This window comes from Anser anser (assembly GCF_964211835.1).
Source record: "Anser anser genome assembly, chromosome: 15".
Classification (NCBI taxonomy): Eukaryota; Metazoa; Chordata; class Aves; order Anseriformes; family Anatidae; genus Anser; species Anser anser.
The window spans coordinates 3,609,680-3,617,596 of NC_139736.1; positions in this window are offsets into that span (position 1 = coordinate 3,609,680).

Here is a 7,917-nt window from a genome sequence, read left to right on the forward strand (position 1 = left end):
AGGGAGGCGGCAAGGAGCAGCCCAAATGCACATTTATAATATTGCCATGGAATAAACTTCTCCAAAAAAAAATATATATATATATATATATATATATTTTTTTTTTTTGCAAGATGAAAGCGGTGAAACAAGGCTGGGAAGTGGGACAAGCACCTGGGCTGGAAGTAGAGGTGACGGTGGCATCATTAGCTCAGCTCCAGCGCTGCACCCAGGGGTGCTGGTGTGCTCCTAGGCCAAGCACCCGGCTGGTGGCACTGCACGGGGAAAAGCCTCCTTTGTGCCTGCGGCGTCCGATGCTTTGAAAGGGCAGGAGTAGCCTCCAAGGAGCAAAACATTAATGAGGGAAGCATCCGCTGGCTGCCCAGCAAGGAGGGACGGTGCCCAGCAGCGTTGGGTAGCGGCAGCCCGTGGTGCTCAGCGGTGTCCTGGGTGCCTGGTGGGCTCCCTGCAGTTTGGGGAGCTGGATGCGACCCTGGGGCCAGCAGGCTGCATTAACGCCTCCCTTTTAATCAAGGTAATGCTCCCTTGCGCCTCGGCCCAGGCGGTGTCGGGGGGAAGATTAATCGCCGAGCTGCGGTGCTCCAAAACCTGAGCGCCGCGACAGGTTCTGCTCAGACAGCCCCGCCGCCCGGCTGCCCTCAGCACTCCATTTTCCCTGGGGATGCAGCAACCGAAGGGAATTCAAATGGCAGCGCTGAAAATCGCAGCTTTTCCGTGGGATTTCAGCGCGGGGCTTAGGAGGGTTCGAGCTGCAAGGGTGCAGCGGGGAGAGCTGGTGGGGGCTGCGTCCCTTTGTGGGGTTTTGCTGTGCCACAGCCACCTCCTGCCCCAGCTCTGCTGGCTCAGCCCTGGGCAGGAGGTTGGTGACGAGGCCTCCACCAAGCACCAAACCTCGGCTGCTCCATGGAGCCCACCCTGGCTGCTGCATTTCAGAAGGAGCCAAGAGCAATAATGGGTCTAAAGGGTTTTTTTTATCCAGGGGATCCCATCCGGCACGCAACAACCTCCCCTCCCCTAAAGTGCAAAGAAACCCAAAGCCTGCGCCATCAGGGAAGCAGCATCGGCTACCCAGGGGGGACGCAATTAGCTTAATTGCTGAGAGTACTTGTGGGAAGATGGTGAGCTCTGCCCGGCTGGGACTAATGAGAGCAGAAGCACCCTGCTCCCCAGCCTGTTGGGCTGGTGGCTTATAAATAGGGGGAACGGGGTGGGTGAGGGGGATTTTGGGGAGGGCTGTGAAGGGCAGAGCAGGCCCGTGGCTCCTTATGGGGATGAGTTGTGCCCTTTGGGGGCTGTGGGGGGGGGGGTCCCAACGTGGTGCTGCGGAGGAGGCGGCGTGGGACAGTCTGTCACCGCAGCGGGGCTGGGCTGGCTCCCAGGCACGCCGGCTCCATCTGCTCCTGCAGCAGAGCCCTCCTGTTCGGCCTCCGAGTCCAGCAAAGGTAGCTCGTACCCCTTGCTCGGGGCTGGCTCTGTGCGAAGCCACGTGCTCTGCAGAAAACCGCTCTCCCTGGGGAGAAATCCTCCTATGCTATTGAGACACCTGATACAGAGACAAAATCCCAGCGTCCCAATAAAAGGTATGGGATGGATGCTTTTGGAAAGCAGCTCTGAGAAGGCAGGGTTTGTGGGGAGGAAAGGGTTTGTCTGTGGGGCCAGGTGGGCAGGGACCTGCACCGTGCTGCCTGCGCTGCGCTGGGTTAATTAGCGGCACCTGTCCCTGAGCCCTCTGCTTCACTCCAAACGTGTCAGCCCTGAAACTTTAATGCCTCTACACTGCTGCTTCAATTATTAACCGCCGTGGTAATGGAGAAGCCAGGCTGGGCTCAGGCTCTGTGCGTGGCTCCGGGGGCACGCAGGAGGCAGCAGCGCAGCTCTGAGCATCGTGGGGCTGCTCGCTGCAGCTCAGACGTTGCTTGGCCCCCAGCCCGCTTTGGCTGCCTCCTCGGTGCTTTGGGGAATTTCCTCCAGCTTGTTCCTGCTCTGCAGGGACCGAGCAGTGTCCCAGTATCTCTTGCTCTCTGCCTGTGCTGTTTTCCTTGTTAAATGTGCTAGAAGGGATTGGTGTTCTCAAGGGGCTGATGGAGATGTCTGAACCCTCCGAATTAACATTTGCGATGCTGTCTGCAATCCAGGCAACATCTGTGGCTTTTCCAGGGTCCGTTCCCTATGGTACAAACGGTGCCCGATGGGGCCAGCAGAGAAGCGTGTGCTGGGTGCAGGGATGGGGCTTGTCCCCTGCCACCAGTAGTGCCCAGTCGTGCTGGGGAGGAGCCTCCCTCTAGCTATAAAATGTGTTTGCCAAAAATGTAAAACTCCTGTGCTAACAGGCTAATGAATTAATTACAGCTCATTAGCAGAATTACAATCCCATTAGTACCTCTGGAAGATGGTTGGGAGGGGGGAAGCTGATCCTGGGAGGATGTGGGCTGCTGAGCAGCAACGTTTGCGCTGGGGAACCTGGGGTGCTTCAGGGCTGGCTTGCAGAAATGGGGTCATGCTCTGGCAGCCCCTCTTGGGAACCCCTGAATGATGGCCCTTAGCATCAATTTCCACGTATGCTTTCCTGGAAGCAGCCTTCCCGGAACAGAAGCGTTGACATTTCCCAGCACACCGGGGTGTCAAACCGCGTTTCATCCTGCCTTTGCCTAGGCCCCTTCTTGGAGCAGGTTCACAAAAATCCCCCGTAGGTGTGGATGGACAAGGGGAACGGGCTGAGTCCATGCAGCACAGGTCCTGGTGTCCTTGCTCTTTGCTCTCTCTGGGAGCAGAGGCTGCCTTCTGCCCCACTTCTCCCCTCAATCTTATTAGCGCTTCCTTTATTCTCTATTCTCATTGCTGTCACTCAATCCTTTGATCATTTTAATTTATTATTTTTATTTCAAAGAATTTTTTTTTAAAGGCTCTGCCGGCGAGGTGAGGTGAGCGTGGACCAGGCTGATTAAATATAGCAGGGAGATGTGCTGATCAAAGCATGCCAGCCTCGGGGTGCGTCGCCCGTCCTCCGCACCCTCAGGCCCTTTCCCACCTCCTCCTTCCCCTGCACCCATCCCCGATGGGAACTGGGGCGGTGCTGGGCCCTGCCACCCGCCCAGATAAATGGCTCAAGACCTTAAGCCCCGGCTGGAACAAACACCAAGTTTTCCTTAATTTCTGTTCCCCGAGCCTGATGCTTAGGATCCGGGTGCTTCTGTAATGCAGCGACACACCTCATGAATAAAGATTAAGTTGATTAAAAAGGAAAACCCAGAGCATGGCAGAATAAAAGTGATTTGCAGAGATTAGATGCTCTGGCACATCAGGAGTTCCCTGAAGGGCTGAGCTAACATGTTCAAGCATTTAAGCCCTCTTCCCTGTTTTGTAACTAATGGCTTTGGGTCAGGATGACTAACTCGCCGAAGTGATAACCATCCCCTCGAGACAGAGGTGAGCTTTCGTGTGCCGAGCAGCCAGCCTGGTCCAGGAGGCCTGCGTGCCCTGCCAAAACCTGCTCTGTGCTCTCTGCAGGTCCTGGTGCTCCCCATCGCAGCGGCCAGGTGTAGAGGTGGGGGTACAAGCCTTGCACCCCAGCAGGCACAGCCTCTTCCATCCTCCTGTGTCCTGCACCCAGGGCATCCCTTGCTCTCAGGTGCCCAAAGAGTAGGATTTCCATGAATCAGCCCAGGGGGAAAAAGATCAATGTTTTCCTTCCTGTTCGCAAATGCGAGGCTGGAAATGAGGCTCCTCCAAACGCTGCTCCAGCCATCAGACCTTGCAAGAAAGCAAAGGTACATCCTTCCCTAACAACTGGAGAAAAAGGAGGAAAAAAAAAATCCAAACGTTATTTTTCTATCCCCAGGGATCTTCTTCCCAGGAGAACCCCAAGGCTGCTGGATCTTTGTTGGGCCCCTGGGGTGATTGCTCCAGCCGGTGCTGGGAAAAGGGCACGGAGCATTATTTAACGAAGCAGTGGGGAGAGGAATGTGTGTGCAAAACCTAGAAAATCCCTCGGCTGGGATTTACAGGGGTAGATACGAGGGCAGAAAGCAGCCTGCTTCGTTTTCAGTGACGCAACCTCTGTCTTCATCAGAATTTATTATATGCTATCTGGTCGGCAGAAACATCTCTTTTCTGGGCAAGGACCGTGTCTTGTTAAGCCCTGTTTGAACGAACAAGACCATCCCTGTACCCGAGAGATTATAAAGTAATTGGCCTTTTAATTCTGGCCTGACAACGCGATGCTCTCTGTGCTGCAGTTTTTCCTCCGGTTTCGTTCCTCTCTAGAGATGCCGTCACCGAGCCAGCCGGGGGAAGCCAGCCCCGAGGCCGTGCGTGTCCACGTGGGGACCTCTGCGTGTCCCAAAACGTGGGGACAGCCACCCCGGGGTGGGCGTGCCGGGAGCAGAGCATCCTCGGCGCTGTCGGAAGGAGGCAGCTGCAGAGCAGGAAGCCGGCGGTGGCAGGGGGGGAAGGCAGCAAATTGAGCTAATTTTAAGATTTCCATGATAGATTTCCGAATTGGATTACGCGGCTCGGTTGCTGGCGATGGCAGGGTCTGGAGCCGATGATTCGAGGCCCTCTCTTCCCTCCTGCCTGTCCCTGCGTGACCCAGGAGCCTCGACTCCCGCTGTAGTGTTTCTCTGTGTGAGCCAAATTCCATCACGGGTAATTACGGTCCCGTATCTTCAAATTCCCCGGGGGGGGCAGCGATGCAATTCGCCGCTCCCCTCCCCGCCGAGGCGGGCTCCGGTGCTGCAGCCCGGAGGTGGCTGCATTGCAGGCGCCCGAGCCCCGGCGATGCTCGCGCCGCTTTGCTCAGCGTTGCGACATAAAACCAGTGCTTTGCTCCGGGTTCCTGGCTGGTGACGGTGGTGGGGAGGTCTGACGGGTGTGCTCAGACCCAGCATGCCGTCTGTGTGTATCGGGGTGGCGGTGCTTGGGTGCTGGGGGATGCAGCTGTTTTGGGAAGGTGGCAAAAGCTGTGAATCCGACCAGAAACGCAGCTGGCAGAGCAGCGGCTCCCCCCGCTCCTCCCTGCAGTTACAACCCTTCATCCTGAGTGGTTGTAGCCGGTGCTGTATTTTGGCAGAAATTGCCAGCCCATCAATCCAGGCAGCTATTTCTTTTCCCCCCGCAGCTTCGGCGGGGAAGAAGTACGAAGCAATACAAATATTGAAAGGCTGCACGTGGGGGATTAGTGACTTGGCAATGAAAATATTTGACCTACATCTTGATGAGCACCGGCAAGGTCAGATGGGGCTGTGTTTCTTCCCCAACTTCTGCCCAGAGGAATTTCAGTGTCGTGGTTATTTCTTTTTGAATGTGCTGCTCCTTTCCTACGGAGGAGGAAAAGGAAAGGCTCAGGGACAGGAGCTGTGGGGCTGTGTGAGGGCTGAGACCCCATCAGTAGTTTTTGGGGTGCTGGGATGCTCAGGTAGGCGATGTCATCTGCAGCACAAACACCCCTGAATATTTGCAGGACTCTTCCTGCAAACACAGAAGGGAACAAGCAACTCCTTTTGTTCTGAGCAGAGATTGTACGTGCTGAGAATCCTCGTCTGAACAAACGAACGGGTTTTTCTTCCAACAAACATCACTGATCTTTTTTTTTTCCTCTCCTTTCACGTGTTGTTCGCTCTGTTCTACAAACAATGTTCTTTTAAGCCCGGGCAGAAAACTGTCTTCAGAGCATGATGCAATGGCAGAGAGCAGCGATGTCTGCTTGGCAATGAGATTAAGCGGAAGTCATTTATAAAGGTCTTCTCATCCCAAAGCAGGGGGGGGTGGTAGAACAAAAACGAAAAAAAAAAAAACCCGCCCACAACCCAGAGCACTGTTTGGTTTGGATGGCCGGGCATGCAGCTGGGGTTACAGGGACAGCAGTCCAAGAGCTCGTGGACACCCCAGCCCCAGATCTGCCCGCACAAAGCCTCCTTGGTTTCCAGCAGCAGCAGTGAGTGCCTTTTGGTGCTGGAGAATAATTTCAGATTCACTCCCCTGGGCCACAAGGTGCTGGTGGTTTCCGCAAAATCTGCTCCTGTAGTTCGTAGCCCCCCATGGCCTAAAAGGACATTTGTAGCAAACTGGGCTTTAGTTTGTGCTGTGGCTGGGTCTTGGAGCTCTGGCTGTGGTTCCTGCTCTCGGACAAGTGTCTCTCTTGGGCAGGGCTGCTAAAATATCAGTCCGATGGGAAACCTGATTTTGGGGGGATTTGGAGCTGCTGCCTCCTGAGGCAGAGTGAGGGAGGCTGTTGGCATCCTCTAGGTAAGCGCAGAGGCAGCTGCAGCCCCTGTTCTCAGACACCCATGTGCCCTGCATCCATGATTTTGATGATCTTGAAGGCCTTTTCCACCCTAAATGATTTTATAATGGTGTAAAATCCACCCAGCTGGGCAGGCAGGGGGCTGCTGGCAGCTCCAGCACCCCGAAGTCCCTTTCCCTGCCACCAGGCTCCAGGGAGCTGTCTCAGGGAGGTGAAGCCCAGGCCTTCCTCATTCTTCCCAGTGCTCAAACTGGAGCCCAGGAGCCTGGTGCGAGTCTCTCCTGAGTGGAGAGAACTTCATGAAGCTCATCATCGCTCCGCATTTTTGCTGTCTGCTTGGGTCCTGCTGGGCTGCCCTCGCCTCCCCAGGCTTGCTCCAGGTGGGTTTTGATAGCTCACTTTTGTCGAGTTTCATTGGCCTTGGAGTCCAACAGCAAGCATCTCTTGCGGAGACAGAAATGTCTTCAGGGCTACCAGCTTGCCAGCCAGCAGGGAGCGGGGAATTGCTGAGTTTGGGTAAATTTTTCATTACAGAGAAAACAAATTCTACAGGTTCTTCCCAGGGTAATGCACAACTTCGAAAAACCCAGCAGACACAACAGCCTGGCTCAAAAGAAAAAGCACAATTTCTCATTCGGCGTTTTCCTGCACCCGCTCCCTGATTTTCTTTAGAAAATGAACTTCTGGTTAAACCCATTCAATCTCACAAAGCATTTCAGTTTTGACAGGAGTGCATATTTTGGAGGAACGTAGTTCCATCAGAGTTTCTCCAGCCAGCTCTAATCCCAAATGCCTTGCTGTGACTAAACCTCATTTCTATGTTAAGTACCTTAGCTTGCCTGTAAGGGCCAGGTAAAAACTCAATCAGTCAAGTAGCCTCCCCGCAGCTGTCTTGTTAAGTGTTGGGTTTTTAAAATGTTTTTTTCCTCTTTTCTTTAATGGAGCAGAGGTGGAAGATCCCCAGGGAGAGGCACAGTTTGCTCCCTGACAAACAAACCCATGATTTTGCACTGGCAGCTCCCTTACCGTGGGGGAGAGAGGGATGCACTGTAGGAAACTGCCACTTCTTTGCCAAGGATGCTTGGGACACCTGGGTCCCTGGGGGTCAGGCTCTAGGAAACCCTTTGCTGTTTTCTCTTTCATTATCCAACATCCAGAATGGAGGAAAAGAGAGGGAAAAAGTCCAGTTTTGGTGAAGCGCCTTTGCTGAGAAGTGTGGAGTGCTGGCTGCAGTCCTTGGAGAGGAACACGCATACTTTGCTCCTCTTGTGCGTGCATCAGTATACCTGCTGGCAGCCAAATTACCAGCCCAGCAGGGCTGAATTTAAGGCACAGGCTGCTGTAGCAGAGGCACAGCTTTTCTCTTCTCCTAGGGAGCTTGATTGTACTTCTCCAAGCACTGCACCTCCTCTTTGAGCTCCTTGCTTTTCACCCTTGCTCTCCCTGTGAATGTGCCACCCATGCAGTGCAGGAGGGTATGGCCTGATCCTTCCAGGAGGGATGGATGCCCTGGGAAAAGGGCAATAACCTTCCTCCATCTCTTTATGAGCCTCCTGCCCTTGGTTTGTGGGGCTCCTCTGCCCCTACGACCATGACTGCAGCTTGGAGTTGGTGTTTGCTGGCAGCTGCAGGCACTCAGCACCGGTGCTGTGGGTCTGGTGCTGTTCCCAAACTCA